This window comes from Carex rostrata, chromosome 10 (genome assembly GCF_964058835.1).
Source record: "Carex rostrata chromosome 10, lpCarRost1.2, whole genome shotgun sequence".
Lineage (NCBI taxonomy): Eukaryota > Viridiplantae > Streptophyta > Magnoliopsida > Poales > Cyperaceae > Carex > Carex rostrata.
In genome coordinates, this window is record NC_135927.1 from 1,555,685 (window position 1) to 1,577,843 (window position 22,159).

The 22,159-nt window shown below is 34.3% G+C and overlaps 1 pseudogene; it reads right to left on the minus strand.

The window, feature by feature from the left end:
- Positions 1–211: 211 nt before the first annotated feature.
- On the minus strand, positions 212–1,000 carry LOC144560878 (thaumatin-like protein 1 pseudogene; annotated as a pseudogene).
- Positions 1,001–22,159: the final 21,159 nt, after the last annotated feature.

Consider the following 22,159-nt stretch of genomic DNA (forward strand, 5'->3'; position numbering starts at 1 on the left):
TGGATGTTACACATAATTAAGTGCAAGGTACGAGTTTCTTATAAAACAAATTAATTAAAGACCATGTCTAATGTAATGCATGTATCTTGTATATATATAATATATATAACCGTCATATTAGAAATCTCATACAAATTTTATTCATAAGACTTGTGATCTAAGGTATATGCATGGTTACATCAACTTATCTAAGGGACGTATCGTATGCCTGCATGTATCCATTCTTGCAACCTGCTATTAATTATTTCCAGCTTCTAGGGACAAAACACAACGTTGTAATTGGTTCCGCCAGGACAAGTGAACAAGGTTGTGTCATTTGGGTAGGTATAAGTCTGGGGGCACAAGTTCTTCAAGTACTCTGAGTACATAGTGGGCTCACAGCTGCTGGCGGGGTTGTTGCAACAATACTCATCTGTCTTGTAAACCTGGCACGGGTTCAAGCACCCACCTGTTGTCTTCAACTCGCTCGGGCAATTTGCATTTACATCAGCAGAGCAGTGCGAACCAGCACTGTTACATCCAGAAGCAGGAACGTAGTTCATCGGTACATTAAAACCATCAACCAATGAGATGTCATTGTAGTCCAAGTTGTATGCTTGGTTGAGAGAAAATTCGGCAAGTGTGTTCGGTGCTGACCTATAACTATTGCAAACGAGCTTGCCACAGTCACCAGTGTCGCATTTGCAATTGCCATTTGAGTCCAAAGAGCAGCCGGTGCGGCCCCAGATACGGCCACCTTTTGTACCAGCTGACACATCTACAGTCCATGTTTGGCCTGAGTTTAGCTGCGTACCACCAGACAGTGCAGGAGCATCGGTTGGTGACATTGTCGATGCAGCTGCCCAGACAGTGTAGGAGCATTGGTTGGTGACGGTGAAGGTGGCAGCATTAGCGAGAGCGAGGAGGAGGGAGGAGGAGAGGAGAACGGGAAGGAGAGCTGAAGAGGCCATTTTTGGTTTGTGCTTTGTTCGAGTGTAGATTGGTGCTTGTAAGAGATCCCTTGGGGGTGTATTTATAGTTGCATGGTGCTTGTCTATGCATTTTATTTGACAAAATATCCTCAATTTCTTGGAAATTAAGTCAAGACTCGGTCAGCTTTTTTTTTTTTTTTTTTTTTGGTTACCAAATATCGTATTGGATCTTATGTCATTAAATATACATTAATTACAATAACTAAGAAAAATAACGAATCGGGAAGACGGATGCAGATAAGAATTTTTTCGTTAACTAAATATTATTACCTTCTTTGAATAAGGATATCGCACTAGTGAAAAAACTGGTATTAGAATCGGCCTATCAGCTGGATCGGTTATATTAAACCACCGATACTAATATCTATCTGGATCGGATTTTTTGAAAAAATCGATCCTAAAAACTATTCAGATCGGCATTTTTAGTGAACCGATTCTAATGTATACACCATTAGGATCGGTTATTATAAAGAACCGATCCTAATGGTGCAAACATTATGATCGGTTTTTTAGCATAACCAATCCTGTATCAGGATCAGTTAATATAAATAACCGATCATGTATCAGAATCGGTTAATATAAATAACCGATCCTAATGTAGTGTAGTATTAGGATCGGTTGTTTATTTAACTGATACAAATACTATTAGGATCGGTTATTTCGAAATAACCGATCCAGATTCTTTTTAGGATCGGTTTTCTCATATTAACCGATCCTAATAACTTTCTATATAACCTGTCTAGGGTTCTTATTTTCATTTCGCGCCTCTCATTTTCAACTTAGCGAAAATCAAACCCACCTCTGAACTCCTCCATGTCTCTCTCTGTCTCATTCTCTCCCCCTTCTAGGGTTCTTATTTTCATTTCGAGCCTCTCATTTTCAACTTAGCGAAAATCAAACCTGTCTCTCAATTCCTCTGTCTCTCTCTATGTCTCAGTCTCTTCCTCTCCTCTGTGTCTCTCTCTCTATCTCCAGCACCTCTCAACTTAGCGATCGATCTGTCTCTCTCTCTGATCTCAATCAAGTCAAACAACTGGCTTAAAGGACAAGGTTAAATTCTTTTTTACATCTATGTTATCCCTATATTAATTTATGCTGATTTATGTTTCAATTATCATTATGTCTGAATTTAAATTTTTTATGGTTTTAAGCATGCTGATTTATTGTACTTCTTTTTGTACATCATGCATTTTATTTTGTGTTTCATGCATTTTATTTTGCTATTGCACCAAATTTCTTCTACTATTGTACTTGTTTTTGTGTTTCATGAATTTATATTTTTTTTATGGTTTTAAGGATGTTGATTCATTGTACTTCATGCATTTTATTTTGTGTTTCATGCATTTTATTTTGCTATTGCACCAAATTTTTTCTACTATTGTACTTCTTTTTGTGTTTCATGAATTTTATTTTGTGTTCTTAATTGGTTTTGAGGTCCAATAAATCAATGGTAAATAAAAAATATATTTTATGCTGGCTAGCAAATATATGGAAGCTGGTCAAATTAAAAAAATAATAATTTAGATTCAATATAACGTCAGGATCAGTTATTTTGAAAATACCGATTCTAATAGTACTATTAGGATCGGTTATTTCAGAAAACCGATCCTAATAGTACTGTTAGGATCGGTTATTTCAGAAAACCGATCCTAATAGTACTTTTAAGATCGGTTATTTCAAATAACCGATCCTAATAGTTGGTCATTAGGATCGGTTATTTTAAATAGCCGATCCTAATAGTACTATTAGAATCGGTTTTTTGAAATAACCAATCCTAATTCAAACTTTTAGGATCGGTTATTTAACCGATCCAGATTAGTTTTGTATTTGTATCGCCCAGATCAGGATCGATTAAATTCCAATCATAATGTGCGTAAATAACCGATCCTAATTCCAGTTTTTTCACTAGTGTCAGTCAAAGCGGTCATTTTTATTAATAACCCCAAAAAAAACTTTTTTACAAAACTAACCCCCAATTATGATTTTTTTCAAATATGACCAAACCGCTAGGATCGTTGGCGGTCCACTTCTCTAGCAGACCCCCAGGGACCTGGGCGGTCCGCTAGGACCCGACCGTCAGTGTTCCTGGCGGTCCGCTAGCGATTCTATAATTCCCATGTTTTCTCTCTCCTGCCCACATTCTATTCCATTCTTAACAGCAGAGAGAAGAGAAGAGTGATTTTGGCAATTTTGAGGCGATTTTGAGGTGATTTTGGGCGATTTTGAGGCGATTGCTACAGGTATTTTTTTTATTTAAATATTTTCTTATTAATTTCTAATTAATCATTACTGTACCCTCAGTCTGTAATTACTATACAATTAGTCTTATTAATTTCTAATTCCAACTATACCAGAGTCAGTACCGGTACAGTTACCCGTTAATCGAACTGATAATGATATTGATGTTGATGCTATTGATATCATACCAAAAAGGAAAATGGAAACAGCGGATGAATACGAAGGGATTTGGGAATCTGATGACTTATCAGATGGTGATGCAAATGGACCAGGTTTATCCAGGGAAGAAAAATTCTCGATTAGAAGTCGAGGGAATAGGCATCCAGTCGCCACATTCAACGATACCACAGCTTTTGAAGAGGTTGACATTAGTTTCTTTGGTCCTCGTGCTGTATATAATCGTGAACGTGCCCCAGGACAACTTTATACCAACATAGATGAACTTGTAAAGAAAACAATGAGACTCATGTTTTCGGCAACTGGGAATGTATAATACAGAAAAGAGAATCAAAAAGATTGGTAGTGATATGTAAAAATGCCTCTTGTTGTGAGTTTCGCCTTTATGCAACCCCTGCGGATTCGGGGGAAGCATGGATAATTAAGAAATGTGAACCACCTCATACATGCAAGTCTGCGTCCAAAAGGACAGACCATTCACAGCTGACGGCATCACTAATTGCCGATGCAATTGAGGAAGACATTAAGTTGGACTCATCGATGAGCATCAAGGCGGTGGCTATGACCGTCAGACACAAATATAAATATGTAACCCCAAAATATAACAGGCTGTGGAGAGGTCGTGAACTTGCGATTTGCAGAATATTCGACAGTTGGAAGGATTCATACAACTATCTGGCACCATTGCTCCAGGCCATGGCAAGTACAAATCCCGGCACTGTATTTCAGCGGTGGCATGGCCCCATTTATGAACAGAAGGGAGTACTAATAGAGGGAGTTCAACAATTCAAGGGCATAGCATGGGCTTTTGGTCCTTGTATCCAAGCTGTGCCATTCATCAGACCCGTTATCAGCATTGATGAATGCTTCATGTCTGGCCGTTACGAGGGGAGGCTACTAATAGCATGTGCATATGATGCTGATAACCAGTTGTTGCCTTTGGCCTTTGCAATTGTTCAGAAAGAGGATGGTGAGAACTGGGGATTCTTCATGCAGTTTTTAAGAAATCAGGTGGTTGGGCCAGGGATGTTTTTCTCTGTGATATCAGACCAGCACAAATGAATCAAACGTACCGATTACCTTGCTTCCACTTGGAGTGGATCTTTCCATTCTTATCCCAACCAGCATGAGTGGCCTGCATATATCAGTGATAGAATACTCCGTTCAGAAGGATGGATAAGAAAGGGAGGAGGAAACACAAACGTGCTGTAATGACCATGGACGAGATGGGTGGTAGGAGACCATCGGGAAATCAGGCTCGCTATTCAACTTCTGACAGGCGCAGGGCAGGTATGTAGCATTTTACGGAATTAATTTATGATTTTATTATATTAATAACTTAATTATGTTGTTATATTCAGATGCCATAAACGAACACAATGAAAGAGAAAATGCGAGAGTTGTTGCTGAAGCAACTGGTAGAACACAACCACCTCCGACGACCCAATCATCTAGTAGCCAAGGGTCTACAAGTACTGCCGCACCTACAGCAGGCAGCAGAAAATCTACTCGTCTATTGGGTTTATTCCTACGTCGTGATAGATAAACTTAGTATTTTGCTTGGGTGAATTCATTCAGTTTGGTTTGAACTAAGTTATGAACCTTAGTTGTATTTGTTGAACTTAAGTTGTATTGTTGAACTTTAATATTAATTTTGGACTATGTTAGACTACTTTACAAGTACACTTATTTCTAGCATATTCAACAATTAATTCAGAGATAAAGGAGAGGGCGGGGCAGCGAGGGCACCTTCTCTAGCTGACCGCCAGGAACACTGGGGGTCGGGTCCCTATCGGACCGCCTAGGTCCCTGGCGGTCTGCTAGAGAAGTGGACCGCCAGCGATCCTGACGGTTTGGTCATATTTAAAAAAAATTAGAATCGGGAGTTATTTTTGTAAAAAAGTTTTTTTTTGAGGTTATTAATAAAAAATGGCCGCGGTAAAAGCGATTTTGTCAAACTGCCTGTTGGTTAACAGACAATATCTCATTGTAAACAAATAAATAAATAGAAGAAAGTCATATATATATATATATATATTTTAATTTGGAAGTCCATAGGCGTTTTCTTTTGAAATAATTAAATACGTACATGATTTGTTATCATCCTACTACGTACGCTTATCTCATGCAAGATTAGATGTTATCATCCAGTATACATTAATCAAATGCCTTTATTTTTTTTTGTACCTTCATCATAAAATGCCTATATTCTAAACATTAATAACAAAAAAATTAAAATTGAAATATCAAAATAAAACAGCTAGATCTTATCTATATTATTTTCTCTATGGACATATAAAAGGTTACGATATTTTGACTTTACTTTGAGCGGTACCAAAAACTTGTAAAAATACATTGATATGGATAAATTATGGATGTTAATTTTTAAACTTATTTATTCTTATAAAAATAAAGCTGAAAATTAATAATATTTTTATGTTCATGTAGAAAAAAATAATATATATCACATCTAACAGTTTTATTTTGACATATGTATTTTAAAATTTTGGTTATTAATAAAATAACAAGTGGAGATATAATGGAAATACAAAAAATGAATGTTCTTTGAACCCTCTTTCTTAATAAAAACATGAACTTTCGAGATACCATAGTGTTTTTTTTTTCTTCTTCCGACAAGTTAAATCATTGAACTCGAAGAAAAAAAACCCCTATGGTTCGTGATAGCTAGAAGGGAATGTATTGGACCAAAAAGATATCCTAGAAAGTATCCATCAAGACTTTTCCTTTTTTTTTCATTGCATAAAAGCGCAGTATGTGATGGAGAAAATTAAAAGAAAATTCTTACAAACCTTACATTTGACTTTGTACATCCTAAGAAGTAATAGTCATCCTAAGTATCCATCAGGACTCTTCCTTTTCTTTCTATCGAAGTATTCTTTATTTTCATCTAATGTTTTGAATGACACTCTCAATACTTAAAAGAATTCTGATAATTGCCTTCAAACGAATACACAAGCATGCCCCTCGGGTACTCCCTGTCCAGTATTCATGTCTAACTCTTTAAATCTCAGTTTACAATCCTTAAAAGTGGTACTTGCAAGACTTTAAATCTCTATTTACAAGCATTTTAATTCAAAAATCTGGATAGTTTTAACTCCCAATATTTTTTTCCTCTGATCATTCTTGTTCATTTTTTCAACGATCTGTGATGAATTTTGCGAATCTGAAAATACAAATGTTTTACACTCGATTTTTTCTTTCAAATAAGATCTATGAAGAAGTACTTTTGAGTTACATTTGTTTTTTGTTCTTTTTTGTACTATAAAAGCATGTAAGCACTTTTAATTCTCAAATCTTTAAAATTATATCTACAACCCTTTAAAGTACTTGTGTCAAGCCTTAAAACCGTTGTATACAACCCTTAACTTATCATTTAATTTTTTATTTTGCTTTACATATTTTTAAACCTCTGTCTACAATTCTTTAAAATACTTGTGTCAAGTTTTTAAACCTTTATCTATTACCCTTATAATTTTTTATTTTGCTTCACAAGCCTTTAAACCTCCATTTACAACCTTTTAAAATACTCATGTCAAGCCTTTAAATCTCTATCTACAACATTTAACTTATCAATTTTTTTTTAATTTGCTACATAAGTCTTTAAACCTCTATTTAGATTTCTTTAAAGTACTTGCGTAAAGTCTTTAAACCTCTGTTTACAATCCTTAACTTACAAGTTTTTATTTTTATTTTACTTCATAAGCCTTTAAATATTAGTCTACAATAATTTAAAGTACTTGTATCAAAGCTGAACTATGAACAGTGAATATTAGAGGTGGATCTGACGTTTCGGCGATCATCTGCCGTTCCCCACCCAGTCTAGTCGGTTCTGCGTGTTGAAGACTCCCTTGACCGTGCAAAGGCCGATTCTCCAGATCGTGGATCATACTGTGGCAGAGGCAGAGAAAAAGGTATACCTTATGTGCTAACTGAAGAGATGAAACGGAGATGAAGCAGCAGTGGAGGAGAGAGGATAGAAGAGAGAAGGGAGGGTGATTCAAAATTAATAAGTCGGTTGAGTTAGTTGGCAACAGTCCTTGAACTAGTTAGGAGACTGAATGGGGAATGCAGATTTGAAGGGCCTAACATTATATTATTCTACTAGATTTACATATTGTACAATTTAAACCGGAAGTAATCTTTCAGTTTTTCGAAACCGCTTAAATTAATTATAGAGTTAGGCTGGGGTGCTATGGATAGCATAGTGGCCTCTATGCTACGGCTCAATATTCGAGTTTTCAAAATCCAAACGGTCGATCCGAACCGTTCATCTTATTCTCCATATTAATATCTACTTGGAGACCAAATTTTATAATTTTCTGATTTTTTTTACTATTTATTAAGCCACTTTGAAAATCGCTAATTCAACGGTTTTACTGTTTTGTGCAGCCACCGTTGGATCAACAATTTTGTAAAATACTTAATAAATAGTAAAAAAATTCAGAAAAATGTAAAATTTGGTCTCCAAGCAGATATTAATATAGAGAATAAGATGAACGGTTCGGATCGAGCGTTTAGATTTTGAAAACTCGAATATTGAGCCGTAGCATAGAGGCCACTATGCTATCCATAGCACCCCAGCCTAACTCTTAATTATATTTCATTAGTTCTATAATTTACCAGCAGGTTAGTAACATTTTTAAAAGAACTCTGCAACATAAATCGTTGAGAATTGTTGTCAAATACGTATAAATCGCATATATAGGTAAAAAAAATTGGTATGGAGAAAAGCAGGAAATCTCAGGGGATTTTACCAGCAATTATGGAGTAAAAGGAAGATTATTGCATGAAGTGGGATTTTACCAGCAATTATGGAGCAATTATGGATTTTTCCTCTCTCTTGTACTAATTATCACTCTTATCCGAGACTTAATTTGACCGGTTCAAACATGTTAATAATTAATATCTTTGATATTCGGATAGGTTCTAGAATTTCAATTTCAAACTTTTAATACCGAGGATGGTGGATTAAAGGACATTAACTAAATTTAAAAAACTTGTAGGAAAATTAATTTAGCTTATGGTACCACAACTAAATAAGTTTATGCATGTTCTTAGAACACACCTCAGTTGGAAAGTCAAAATAAAATTTTAAAACATCTAGAAGCGACATCAGGAAAATGAATCTTAATGAAAACTAACCATTCTAATTTCCTATGTAGCTATTTTGATTTAGATTGGACCGAAAACTTTGATAGAAAATCTACAACCGGTTTTTACATATTTGTAAATGAAAATTTAGTCATATGACAAAACAAGAAACAAGAAACAAAGAAATGAACAGACCTATTTTAAACAAATTTTTAATGAAAATACAAAGAAAAAACTTAATTAATTTCTTATCGGCATACATTTCTTCAAAATATTCTTTAATTAGTTGACTTGAGGTCTTCTGCAATTAACAAAACTTGATTAGCATGACTTGAAGTTCAGCCGCTCACCGCTTTGCTCTCTTATTCGCATAAATTAATTAATGCTTGCTCTTTAGATACGGCGGATCTAATATTTGCTATCCCTATCACAACGCATTTTGATTTCATGCGTCAAGTCTAACGAGCTTGATCTGTGGCCGCAAAAAGTTGATTAACAAGAAAATTGGTGATCTAATGGCTTCCAAAGACCACGCCACAGCCCGGGGGTTTAGGCAAAAAAAGATGTTGTTATTCAATAATTATTTATATTAATTGAGTGAGTCTATGGTACTATGCATATCACAGGTTGTTACCATGCTACGGCTCTATACTTGAGTTTTCAAATTCTAACAGTCAATCCGAACCGTTCATCTTGTTCTCCATATTAATATATGTTTGGAGACCAAATTTTACATTTTTTGAAAATTTTTTACTATTTTTTTAGATATTTAGAAAATCACTTGATCTGAAAATTCTGGACCATTCAAAAACAGTGATTTTCAATAAATCTAAAAAAATAGTAAACAAATTTCAAAAAATATAAAATTTGGTCTCCAAACACATATTAATATGGAGAACAAGATGAACGGTTCGGATCGACCGTTAGGATTTGAAAACTTGAATATAGAGCCGTAGCACGGTAACAAATCATAATATGCATAGTACCATACCATAGACTCACTCATATTAATTTGTAGTGTTGTAAACCTCTATTTTCTTGTATGATATATTTTTAATTTATATATGTTGCTTGTTTATGTTATTTAATTTGTGTAAATGTATTTTTTTTATAAAATATTTATAATTAATGTGATAGCTAGCATCTGTGTTAATTTTCTAACCATAAACATATATAAATTAATCTGATAACATTTATAAATTAAGAATGCAAATTAATTCAATACACTGATTAATAAAAATTGACACATAAATATAAATTTTGAACAGGTTCAGTTGTGGGCGCAAATGAATCTTACACAAAATCCGATCCTTAGAGAAATCCTTAGAGAAATCCGTTTTTTTTTGTGTTTTTAATCTTGGTTTCGTGTATAATTTGTCATGCATAATTAACCTTTTTGTATTAGTGACACTACAAATTAATTTCATGGTAGCTGCTGCTGGGTGTAAACGGTCGGATACGGATCGGAGCTATAGTGGTCTTACCGTATCAGCTTCCATTATAATTTTTTGGATACGGATACGGATACGGATACGGATCAGATATTAAATGTTACGGATCCAGATCTGATGTCAGATTGATACAGATATTTTACATAATTAGCTTGTTGGTTACGAAATATCTATTTTTTTATTAAAATATTAGTTACTAATTATGTCATAGTGTTATATTGTTCATCAAAATATATATCTATATGCAATTTAATAAATTATATGTACACTATACAATTTAATAATATATATAGCACATTTATTGTGGTTTGAAAATGTAAATGGTTGGATACGGATAGTTAAAAGTCTTACCGTATTCTTATCCGTTATAATTTTTTGAATACGATACGGATAGTCTCAGATATGAATACGAATCGGATAATCTGGATAAAATCGGATAATATCCGATCCGTTTACACCCTTAGCTGCTGGTGTTCACACCACACTACAAAATTTCCTGGAAGCATTTAATGTGGGGTGAAGCTTCCTCATGAAAAGGTTCTTATAGAAGCATCACGTACAAGTGTATTCCTCCAAATAGAAATTATTAATTTCTAAAAGCTGTTATTTTTTGTAAAAAGATGCGAATTTGAGGAGACAAAAAGTATATTTCTGTTTTTTTTTGTTGCATATCTGTTACAAGAGAGGAGATGAGTATTTATACATCTCTATTCTATTGTACCGTTGGTACTCATTTGGTATCTAACGGTAACTTCAATTTTACAATTTTACAATACTACCCTTTTTCCTATTTTACAATTCTACCCTTCAATTATTTAATTATTATTAACACTCCCCCTCAAGCTAGGATTATAGATGTCGAGTAATCCTAGATTGCTTGTAATTTCTTCAAACGGTTTTGGATCTAATCCTTTAGTGAAAACATCCGCTAGTTGATTCTCACTTCGAACAAACGGTGTTTCTATTTCCTTGGCTTGGACCTTCTCTCTAATAAAGTGACAATCAACTTCTATGTGTTTGGTCCGTTCGTGAAATACAGGATTTTGAGCAATATGTCGTGCGGAGTTGTTGTCACAATACATTTTCATGGGTTGATCAACATTGATTCCCATGTCTTTGAGCAATTGCTTGAGCCATATTAGTTCACTTGCGGTTGATGTCATGGCTCGATATTCCGCTTCCGCGCTTGATCGTGCCACGACATTTTGCTTCTTGCTTTTCCATGTGACTAAATTTTCGCCTACAAATGTGCAAAAGCCGGTGGTGGATTTTCTATCAAAGCTACCGGCCCAATCTGCATCGGAATAGCCACATATTGCATTAGAACTATTATTCTTCATCCATATTCCCTTTCCGGGATTTCCTTTTAAATACCTCAAAATTCTGTTTATGGCCTCTAAATGTGGTGTTCTTGGTGAATGCATAAATTTGCTAACTTGACTTACGGAAAATGAAATATCCGGACGGGTTACCATGAGATAAATTAATTTTCCTACAAGTCTTTGATATTGGTTTATATCTTCTAAAGGTTCACCATCTTCGGTATTTAGTTTATACTTACTATATATTGGTGTAGAGGCCGGTTTACAACCTAATTTACCGGTTTCTTTTAATAAGTCTAAAGTATATTTTCTTTGTGAAATTAATAGGCCTTTGTTGGAAAAAGCTACCTCTATTCCTAGGAAATATTTTAAATATCCTAAATCTTTAATGTCAAATTTTTCTTTTAATTGGGATTTGATTTTTCTAATTTCTTCTAAATTATTTCCAGTAATTATTAAGTCATCTACATATACTAGCACAAGAGTTGTATTATTTCCTTCATTTTTTGCAAATAATGAATGGTCGGCATTGCTAATTTTAAAATTGCAAGAAATTAAATATGAGCTAAGTTTGCCATACCATGCTCGTGGAGATTGCTTCAATCCATATATTGATTTGTTTAATCTACAAACAAGATTAGCATTTTTTTTCTTGTACATGACCCGGTGGTAGAGTCATATAAACCTCTTCCTCAAGTGTTCCTTGAAGGAATGCATTTTTCACATCCATTTGGTATAGGTTCCATCCATTGTTTATGGCAATGGAAAATAAGACCCTAACGGTATTCATTTTTGCAACCAGTGCAAACGTTTCATTATAATCTATACCATATGTTTGTGTAAATCCTTTGGCCACTAACCTTGCCTTATACCGTTCTATGGTACCATCACAATTATATTTAATCTTGTAAAACCATTTGCACCCAACGGGTTTTTTTATTTTTTGGTAATGGAACAATTACCCATGTTTTATTTTTTTCTAGAGCTTTTAGCTCTTCTTTCATGGCTTTATCCCAAGTTGGATTTTGAATGGCCTCTTGATAATTTTTTGGTTCTATTTCTTTTTCTATGGTTGTGAGAAATGCTTGGTAGGAAGGCAAAATTCTATTGTATGAGACGAAATTTTGTATGGGATATTGAACGGTATAGGTCACATAATCTCTAAGTCTAGTAAACGGTTGTGATATTCTAGTTGTTCGTCTAGGTCCCGAATTATTTTGTACTTCGGTTTCATTTATGTTATCACTATTTTCATCTATTTCTTCTTCATGATCACTTGTATGATTTTCATTTTGAACAAAGTCTTGGTTTTCAAAGTAGGGTATTATGGAGTTAATTTTTTCATTTTCACAAGATACTTGATTTTCTCCCCCTTTTTTGTAATATGGCTCATTTTCAAAAAATACAACATTTCTAGAAATAAATAATTTTTTATTAATAGGATCATAGCATTTGTATCCTTTTTTAAAGGGTGAGTATCCTAAGAAAATAGTTTTTGTTGATACATAATCTAGTTTATCTTTTCTTTTAATATGTACAAAACTTGTACATCCAAATATTTTTAAGTGATCAAAAGTGATTTTTTGTTGGTAGAGAATTTCTAGTGGAATTTTATTTTCTAGCTTTGAACTTGGTAATCTATTAATCAAATGTGTAGCACAAAGTATGGCATCCGACCAATATATTTTAGGAACATTACTTTAAAACATCAATGTTCTTGTCATTTCTAGCAAATGTCTATTTTTTCGTTCCGCCACTCCGTTTTGCTCGGGTGTATTAACGCAAGTGGTTTGGTGTATAATTCTTTTTTCCTTAAAAAATGTGTCAAAATTTTTGTTTACAAATTCCGTTCCGTTATCCGACCTAAATATTTTTAACTTAGCATTAAATTGGTTTTCTATGAAATAAAAAAATTCTTTGAAGTTGTTAAAAACTTCGTCTTTTGATTTGAGTAAATATAACCAAGTGGTTCTTGAAAAATCGTCGATAAAAGTAACAAAATATTTAAAACCGTTATACGATTCAATTGGAGCCGGTCCCCATACATCCGAATGAATCAAATCAAACATAGCTTTACTTTTACTAATAGAACTACAAAAAGGAAGTTTTGTTTGTTTTGCTAATTTGCAAACTTCACCATTAATACAATTTAAGTTTTTACAATCCAAAATATAATTTAAAATCTTGTCGGAGGGATGTCCAAATCTTTTATGCCAAAGATCAATATTAATAGATTTAGCGGAAGCACAAAGATTTATTTTTTGTAAATCCAAAATATAGTGTCCATTTTCAAGAAATCCTTCACAAATTTTCTTCCCGGTTTTTCGGTCTTGAAATACAACATTTTTACAAGAAAAAATTACGTTACAATTAAAATCTTGTGTTAATTGTCTTACGGAAAGTAGATTTATTGGAAAAGTTTTTAAAAATAAAACTTTGTTAATTTTCTTATTGAAAAGGTTAATTTCACCGACATAATTAATTTTTTCTTTCATACCATTTGCTACTGACACATATTGGTTATGTTCGCACAATTTTAAATTGGTAAGAAATTTTTCATTTCCAAACATGTGGTCGGTAGCACCACTGTCAATAATTATTTGATCAAATAAATTAGAATTTTGAGAATGAGATACAATACCGCATGAGATAGACCTTTTATTTGGTATAACATATAAATTCTGGTTTGTACCTCCACTGTTCCGGGCTTGTATTAAATTTTGAGTATTAGGAGAACCTGAGATAAGCTCATAGGCCTGATTTAGAAGCCCACTTAGAGAGGAGAGAACTTTAATAGTTTCGGATCTGGTTATTGCTGCAGAGGCGGACCCATTTGTTTTCTTTCCTTTACCCGATTCGTTGCCTTCGCTACGAAGTAGGGTTATGCACCAAATCATCTCCACCATCGTCCTTCCACCATATTGGTCGGAGATGGGGATGAAGGAACCAACATCAATCCCTATGGTGGTCAATTTTCTTGCAGTTCGTGCATCTAACTCCTTCCCCTTTGTCGCCAGGGTTGGAGGTTTTTCCGACGAGCACATGAATACCGTGCCCCTCGTCACTAGCCTGACCCATTTCTTTGAGTCGTGATATGGCTTCGGTTTTGGTTCTGCTTTTTTGTACTCGTTTGTTGATTCTTGTTTGGGATTTTTTCTGATTTTCTGGTATAAATCTGATGGAACTGACCCTCAGTCTTTGCTGATATATAATCAGTTGGTACTGATTTTCTTGGTTTTTTTCGGTGGTTTCTGGTATGAACAAAACAATTCTACTGGTATTGTTCTTCTTTTCTCCTTTTTTGAATGGCCTTTACGGCTCTTGGATTTGGCAATATTTGATTGTTTTGTTGGCACGGATTGATTCTGACAGGTTTATCGCTGGTTTTTTTTTTTGAGACAGGGTCTGATTTTTCTGGTAATTGGGTTATAAAATGCTGGTATTGAATCAGAATCAGATATCGATTTATAGTTACCAGATTTATTGGTAGAACACGGAAGCTTGGAGCTTTATCGGGTTATTGGATATTGTAATTGGATTTTTCAGAACTGCTCTGATACCATGTTATTTTTTGTAAAAAGATGCGAATTTGAGAAGACAAAAAGTATATTTCTGTTTTTTTTGTTGCATATCTGTTACAAGAGAGGAGATGAGTATTTATACATCTCTATCCTATTGTACCGTTGGTACTCATTTGGTATCTAACGGTAACTTCAATTTTACAATTTTACAATACTACCCTTTTTCCTATTTTACAATTCTATCCTTCAATTATTTAATTATTATTAACAAAAGCCATACAGTTGGAGGTAGGTAGTTGATCCAATAAAATAAGATAAGATATCTAGGACTAACTAAACAATCATTGTTGATCCAAAAATATAAAGAACTAAATAAAAAATGTAATAAAACTTATAAAATATTCAATATCTTCATAAATATAACATCATATTTTATATCTCACTACAACAAAACGGACCATCAAAGTCCAAATAACTGATCCAAACCATTTATCTTGATCTAAATATTAATATGTGTTTGGAGACCAAATTTTATATTTTTTGAAAAAAAATACTATTATTTTTTTAGATTTATTCTCAAAAAATACTATTATTTTTTTAGATTTATTAAAAATCGTCGTTATTCAAAATCTGGACCAAATATAATAGCAGTTAGTTTCAAATCGGTATAAGAGTTAACAATAATTTCTTTCTTGGTGCACTTTTCTATGGTCAGAAATAGAATTTAACAAATCGTCTTCATTTCATTTAATATGACAGCTAGGTGTAATTAATGAATGATATGTTTACCTGTGCAGGCATAACACGGTTCACTCTAAATTCTAAATCAAGATCTGGGCCCCCACAGTACTTCTTTGATTGGAGTTCTGTGGCCCCCCCACTGAACACAATTTAAGGGTCCACAGACCTAACATAAACGGATTTAAGGCCCATAGAACATTTATAAACACGACCGAGCACTCAATAAGATCTGATATTGGGCCCTTAAGCACAATTTTTTTGCTAGCCTAGGCCCAGATCGGGCCTACTTGATCGGATTGGGCATATAGAACAAAATTTCTTGGAAGTGAATCACCTAGAATCCAAGGGGTTGGGGCGTTTAATTTTTTTTTTTAGAATAATTGTGTAACATTTATTTAACGCATGGAGGATATGAATAAAAATTTCGGGAGTATGTATTGGGTAATAATATAATATCGATATAATTTTGGGAGGATATGTACCTCTGATTTCTCAAACGATATAATATCGATATTATAAGCCACTTGATGTATTGAGAAATAATAGTACTAGCTAGTTAGAGATCACAACCATTGAAATACGTTCTGCAGGAATCTCAAAACTCAAATAATATACAGACCGGCCTTGTGCTATTTCCAAATAGACACTGTCAGTCACGCAAAATATGAGATATGTATATCTCATAGGATACACACTCGTACGTCTTCTCACGCAAAATAGACACTTTCATATACCCGTTGTTGCGGGAGAGAAAAATTTAACAAAATCACAACAATTTTTTATTTTTCCGAGTGAAAAAGGACATACATTGGTCTCTTTATGAGAGAGGCAGAGATCGAGGCAACGCGTGACATCAGCGCTTTGCGTCATTGCAAGTGATAGATATTCTGTGCCGCCAGCTCTATACACTTGATGCAGTACGTGGGGCTCATAGAGAAATATAGCTTATATATAGTCACTACGATGGAATTAATTGAAAATTAAATTCATGCATTTTACTCTCAGTAATATCTTAAAAACAATTTGGGTCTATCTAAATAGGCTGAATTTTTTTGTCTACAATTAGAAAAAAATTCTTGGGAGCACACTCCACACTCCCTGTAGGCACTAGGCACTCATTTTTTTCAAATATTATTTTTTAAATTGCTTTTTAAATATTGTTTTTTGTGAATAGATGATAAACTGTTGTTCTTTTAAATATTGTTTTGGACTAATTTCAATATGGAGAGGGTGCAGTCCAAAGCATAAATGCATTTTAATTAACTTCATTTCTTGGATCTTTGACATGAGACACTTTTTGCGAGAATAAAAAAATGACTTTTCACGATGGAGTACCGTAATTGTTCTGTCTTTTCTATTTGCGACGGTACTTTTTGCGACGGAGTACTGTCATAAATGCATTTTTTCTCTCGCAGAAAGTGTCTACTTTGTTGTTGTGGATATGAAAATCTATGTTCACTACACAATTTGCCAACAAGGGATGTTTAAGGAATATCAGCAAATGCGTTTCTTTTGGCTGGAGAAGATGCTCATGATCGATCTGGAAACAATGGGCATGGTGATATCATAAAATTTGAAACTATTTAAAAAAAAAAAAAATTTGAGATAAGAATGAGGTCAAGTCTCACTACTTTAAATATCCGTCAGTATTTTTCAACCTAAATTTGAGGAGAGCAATACCTTAATCACAAGACTAAAGACTGATTCTTTACAATTCTGAATTGATCGATTGTTAATGTTTTTTTTAGTTTATTTTAATTATTTGAGAATATAAATGACATTATCATTTATTTACGGTCACAACTTTACTTGTCGTTTTTTATTTGTTACTTTTTGAGGGAATACTTATTTTTGGTGCTAGCAAATATGGATTCTTTGTTGTTGTGTAGACGTGATTAGGCCATAAGGGGAAGAAACTTAAAGTTTGTATCTCAGTTCTGATTATCTGTTGTAATGTGGTACTCAAAATGTGTAGAGAAGCTTGAAAAGGGAGTTTCCTCTGTCACCTTTAAACCACAAACAGAGATTAATTTCAAACATGGATACATCACTACTACAGAATAAGAGATTGCATACGGATATAAATAGAGGAGCTACACGGATTTCCTTGCCGTGTAGACTGTGAACGTTTACAAAGCCCTAATAAATACACACAGATATTTATCCGTGTGCGATAACAAGAGAGCTACACGGATTATTACAGAAACAGCTGTGATAGGATCAAGAGAGCTACATGGTCGGTTTAGATAAATATCTGTGTACACATACTTATTCTACACGGATTATAACACAAAACAGCCGAGTACAATTAATTGCCAGTGGCGTTCTCCATTACCAAGCTACACGGATTATTACATAAATAGCCGTGTACGATTACAAAAGAGTTACACGGATTATTGCACCTTTAATTGCTCAAAAACTAAAATTAAATTGAAATTGAAAGTAAATAGATGAGTTTAGAGAAATTTAACACGCGGGATGTTAACGGAGTTCGGCAAAACAAAGGCCTACGTCTCCGGGGCTTCGCAACCTTGAGTGGTGCGCCTTTCTATTACCCAATACGAAAGGATTACAACTTGTGAACCGTTGAGCCCTTACACACCAAGCGGGAAGTCAAACGACCAACTCAAAGAGATGAGAACAAGGTCTCTTAGTTCAAGCTACTCAAGAGAAACACTCAATAGATCACTCTAACCTAATCTAATTTGATATTAGTGAAGTGGGTTTGAGGTTGTTTGAGGGATTTTGAAGTTTTAAGCTCTCACAACAATGGAGTAAGCTAAGCTCTCAGAAAATCGCTTTTGAAATGATTAGCGTCGGCTAAGATGAAAAAAAGTCCAGAGCCCTATTTATAGAGTCAGCTCAAAAATGAGCTGTTGGACATAAAACGTTACCAACGTTTTTCAAAGTGCGATTTAGGGTTTTAATTTTCTGACAGCTCAGCAAAACGTTATAACGTTTATAAAACGTTATGTAACGATTTCTCCTGTAAAAACTTGATCAAAATAGATGTCCTTTGAAGCTTAAATTTAATTAAATCGTTACAACGTTTTGTGTAAACGTTACAACGTTTAAATTTGAATTTAATCTTTGGTACAGCTGTACTTAACATTCTGACATTCCTAAAACGTTACAACATTTGTAAAACGTTACAACATTTGTAAAACGTTACAACGTTTCAAGTTGATTCTGTACAGCTGTGTTTCAGTAGTTCTGTCAATACTAAAACATTACAATGTTTATATAACGTTATGACGTTTATAAATCGTCACAACGTTTATAAAACGTTATAACGTTGTAACTTGTATTCTGATTTTGATCAACTTGTTACTTCTGACAAGCATAAAACGTTACAACGTTTTACAAACGTTATCAACGTTTTATTCCTGTTTAAACAGCCTCAAACATACTTTACCAATTTTCTGATTTTACAATTTGTATTCTTGATGAGTGTCTTCATGACTTCTTCAGTCCAAGTATTTCACAATGCAATTTCATTCGACTTGAACCTACATATCTTTCAAAAAATAGAACACATCGTAAAAATTCAATAATTGTATGTTTTTGCAAATTAGTCAAATAGACGAAAAAAATTATTGCTCAAACAACAATTTCCCCATTTTGACGATTTGCAAAAACATACAATGCGAATAAGTGCATAAATCAAAATTTTGAATTTTTTTCCCAAATTGGTTTACCCAATTTTGATTTTGCATGTCAAGCCATCGGTACCAATTTCTCTCCCTTTTGGAAATTGACGAAAGGGTGAAAAATTAGCACTCATTTAATGTGCTCCCTCTCAAAATATGCACTCCCCCTCAATTTAGCAATATAATAACAATAAATCACAAATAAAATATAATTGAGGGTTCACAATTCAATATCAATTCAACACATCATATCATGCATATTAACATGCATAAAACCATGCATATAGAACGTTGTTAGGTCTCCAAGATATCCAATTGAGTATATTTATGCAATTTTGTAATATAGTCCCTAACAAGTTAACAAATCATATACTTCATTTAAAAATACCTACATCTCAGTCATTCATATCCACACCAAATGCTAAATGACCAATATCTCAATTCAATCAGTTTAAGTACGTCAAGCATCTCAAGGTAATTTACATTATGCATTTAAATCCATAAATTCATCAAAAATTCATACAATCATAGAATCCATAATTTTGCAAATTAAACCTTAAGTAATCCATAATTGCAACAACCATAACAATTCAACAATCACAAGCAATTTAAACCAATTCAAAACAATAGATTAAAGCTAATTAATGTTCTAATTAACCATGCAACTAAAGAGAATTGTTCATACATAGCAATCAAATTAGCAAGTTTTTTTTTTTTAGATTTTGAAAATAAAACAACAATTAGATCTACTCGTCATCCATATTGTTGTTTTGTGCATCTTCCGCTTCTTCCTCTTCACCTTCCTCCTCTTGCTCGTCATCATGCATCTCTTCTTCTTCACCAAGATTTTCTTCCTCAACAATGTTCACACGTTGCCGAGCCGGGCTTCCCGAGGGACCATATTGTTTGACAAATCGGTTCGAGAGATTGGATTGAGCTTCATCAAACGAATTAAGACCCCTGACATGTGCTCGCAACTGTTTCCTTATCCTCATTTGCCCCTTTTCAAGATCTTGGAGCTTCTTTTGCGTTGCTTGATGTTGTTGTTGGGTCTCAAGACGGTGAGCATTCATCTGTTGGCACAACCACATTAGTTGTGCTTCTTGGCCTTGTAGAGGGACAAATTCACCCGCTTGAGGTTGTGGCATGTATTGTGGTTGGGGTTGTACCGGTTCATGTACCGGGTGCATTGCTTCATCTAGGTCCCAATATTGATTGGGTAAGGCATGTGGTCGGTTTATCCAATGATTTATATCTCGTGTATCGGGTTCGAAACGCCTTAAGATTGGTGCAAAGGATTCATCCAATTTATGGGGGGGGGGGGGGTTTATTGACAAGTGGGTCATGCCCTATCAGTGGATCGTTGCACTTTGGATTTGAATATGGATCATTGGATTTCAATCGGGTGCATCAAACATTGTGCCGACCCGATAAGGAGTTAGGGTTCTTCTCCGATGAGTCAGGGTTTGAGCTTTCGGCCAGCTCCGGTCATGGCGTTACCGACCAAGCATACGGCTGAGATCGTTTAGTCACCAGGAATCGTTTGATATCAACGTCGGCGGCGAGTGATCACCGGAGAGAATGGAAAGGCTTCTACAGTGACAAATGGTACCGATAGAGATATAATCCTGTTCTCATCGATTCTGTTACAATTCCTTGCAAGAGTTTGATCACGTGAGATCATGGGAAGGCATAAGAACATCTGGAAACATTGATTTGGGATTTGAAGATGTCTCGGATATGATTTGAGTTTCATAGTATCAGTCGCTGGACCGGTTTGGTACTGGTGAACAGTGCAGAGACAATGGGACTGATTGAAGCGTCTTGGAGGTTTGCCTTAGTCATTTCAAGGTGATTTAAGCACAACAAGAGGATCAATTTGACTAGAATCGGGTTTTGGATTAAAGTTCATACTGTCAGATTCTTTTAATTCAATTTCTTGCGAAGTTTGTACACAAGTCATGAATTTTCTCTCATAAGATCATGAAGGGATGTATGAAGGATATGTGTGTTAATTTTTACCATTTAAGGGGATTTATTTACATTTCTTTTATGATTTATTTACTGACAGGGGCATTGTTGTCCATGTTCTGTACAGCTTTTGTATTTAATTTTGATTTAACTTCGAATTCTGATTCAGAGATGAATATGAGCCCAAATGATACAAATTTGGTGTCTATCCTGATTGGTTTGAAGTCTAGTTTCTGAATATATAATTTATTTGACATTTCAACCCTTTTAGGGGTCTCAAACTGGTAATACAACTGTCAGGGGTCAAATGTCCATTTGCTGACAGCAGCATTTTCTGAGTAGCTGAACTTGGGAGATTAATTCCCATTAATTGGCTACAGTAAATTTCATGTTCTTTATATGAAAATCTTCCTTGAGTCATAACCTGTATGCACGTAAAACATTTTCGTTAAACTCAATCTAGAGATATATGAAACAGGCATCTTTGTACAGGGAACTCTGCTGGTAAATGGTTGCTATTATCGTGCTGGTAACCAACTTCAAAAATTCATTCCAGGAGTTCTGCTAATCCAAATTTCATGTTCTTTATATGGAAATTCTCAGGACAGATTGCTCTATATTCTGGTAAAATTTCATGAATTTTGAAGCTACCTAGCTATACCAGACAGAGGGTTAAACACAGGGACAGACATGGAACTGTGCTGGTATTTGCTGATTTTTATCATTTCAAAATCTGAACTTCAGAAAATCATAACTAATTGTATAAAAATCCAAAAAATACGAAATTAATGTCCATTTCATGTATTTTTGAGTCCTCTATCTAATTGTGGAGTCCATTTTTCAATTTGGTCTCTGTGCTGATCTGCACTGATCATTCTGTCAGAATAGGTCATTTTCATTGTTTTGGGCACTTTGCTTGTACCAGTGATGCTCATATCGCATTTGGTTGCTGAGTCTGGACTCAGTGACATGCTATTGATCATTTTAACACATAATGATCATAGT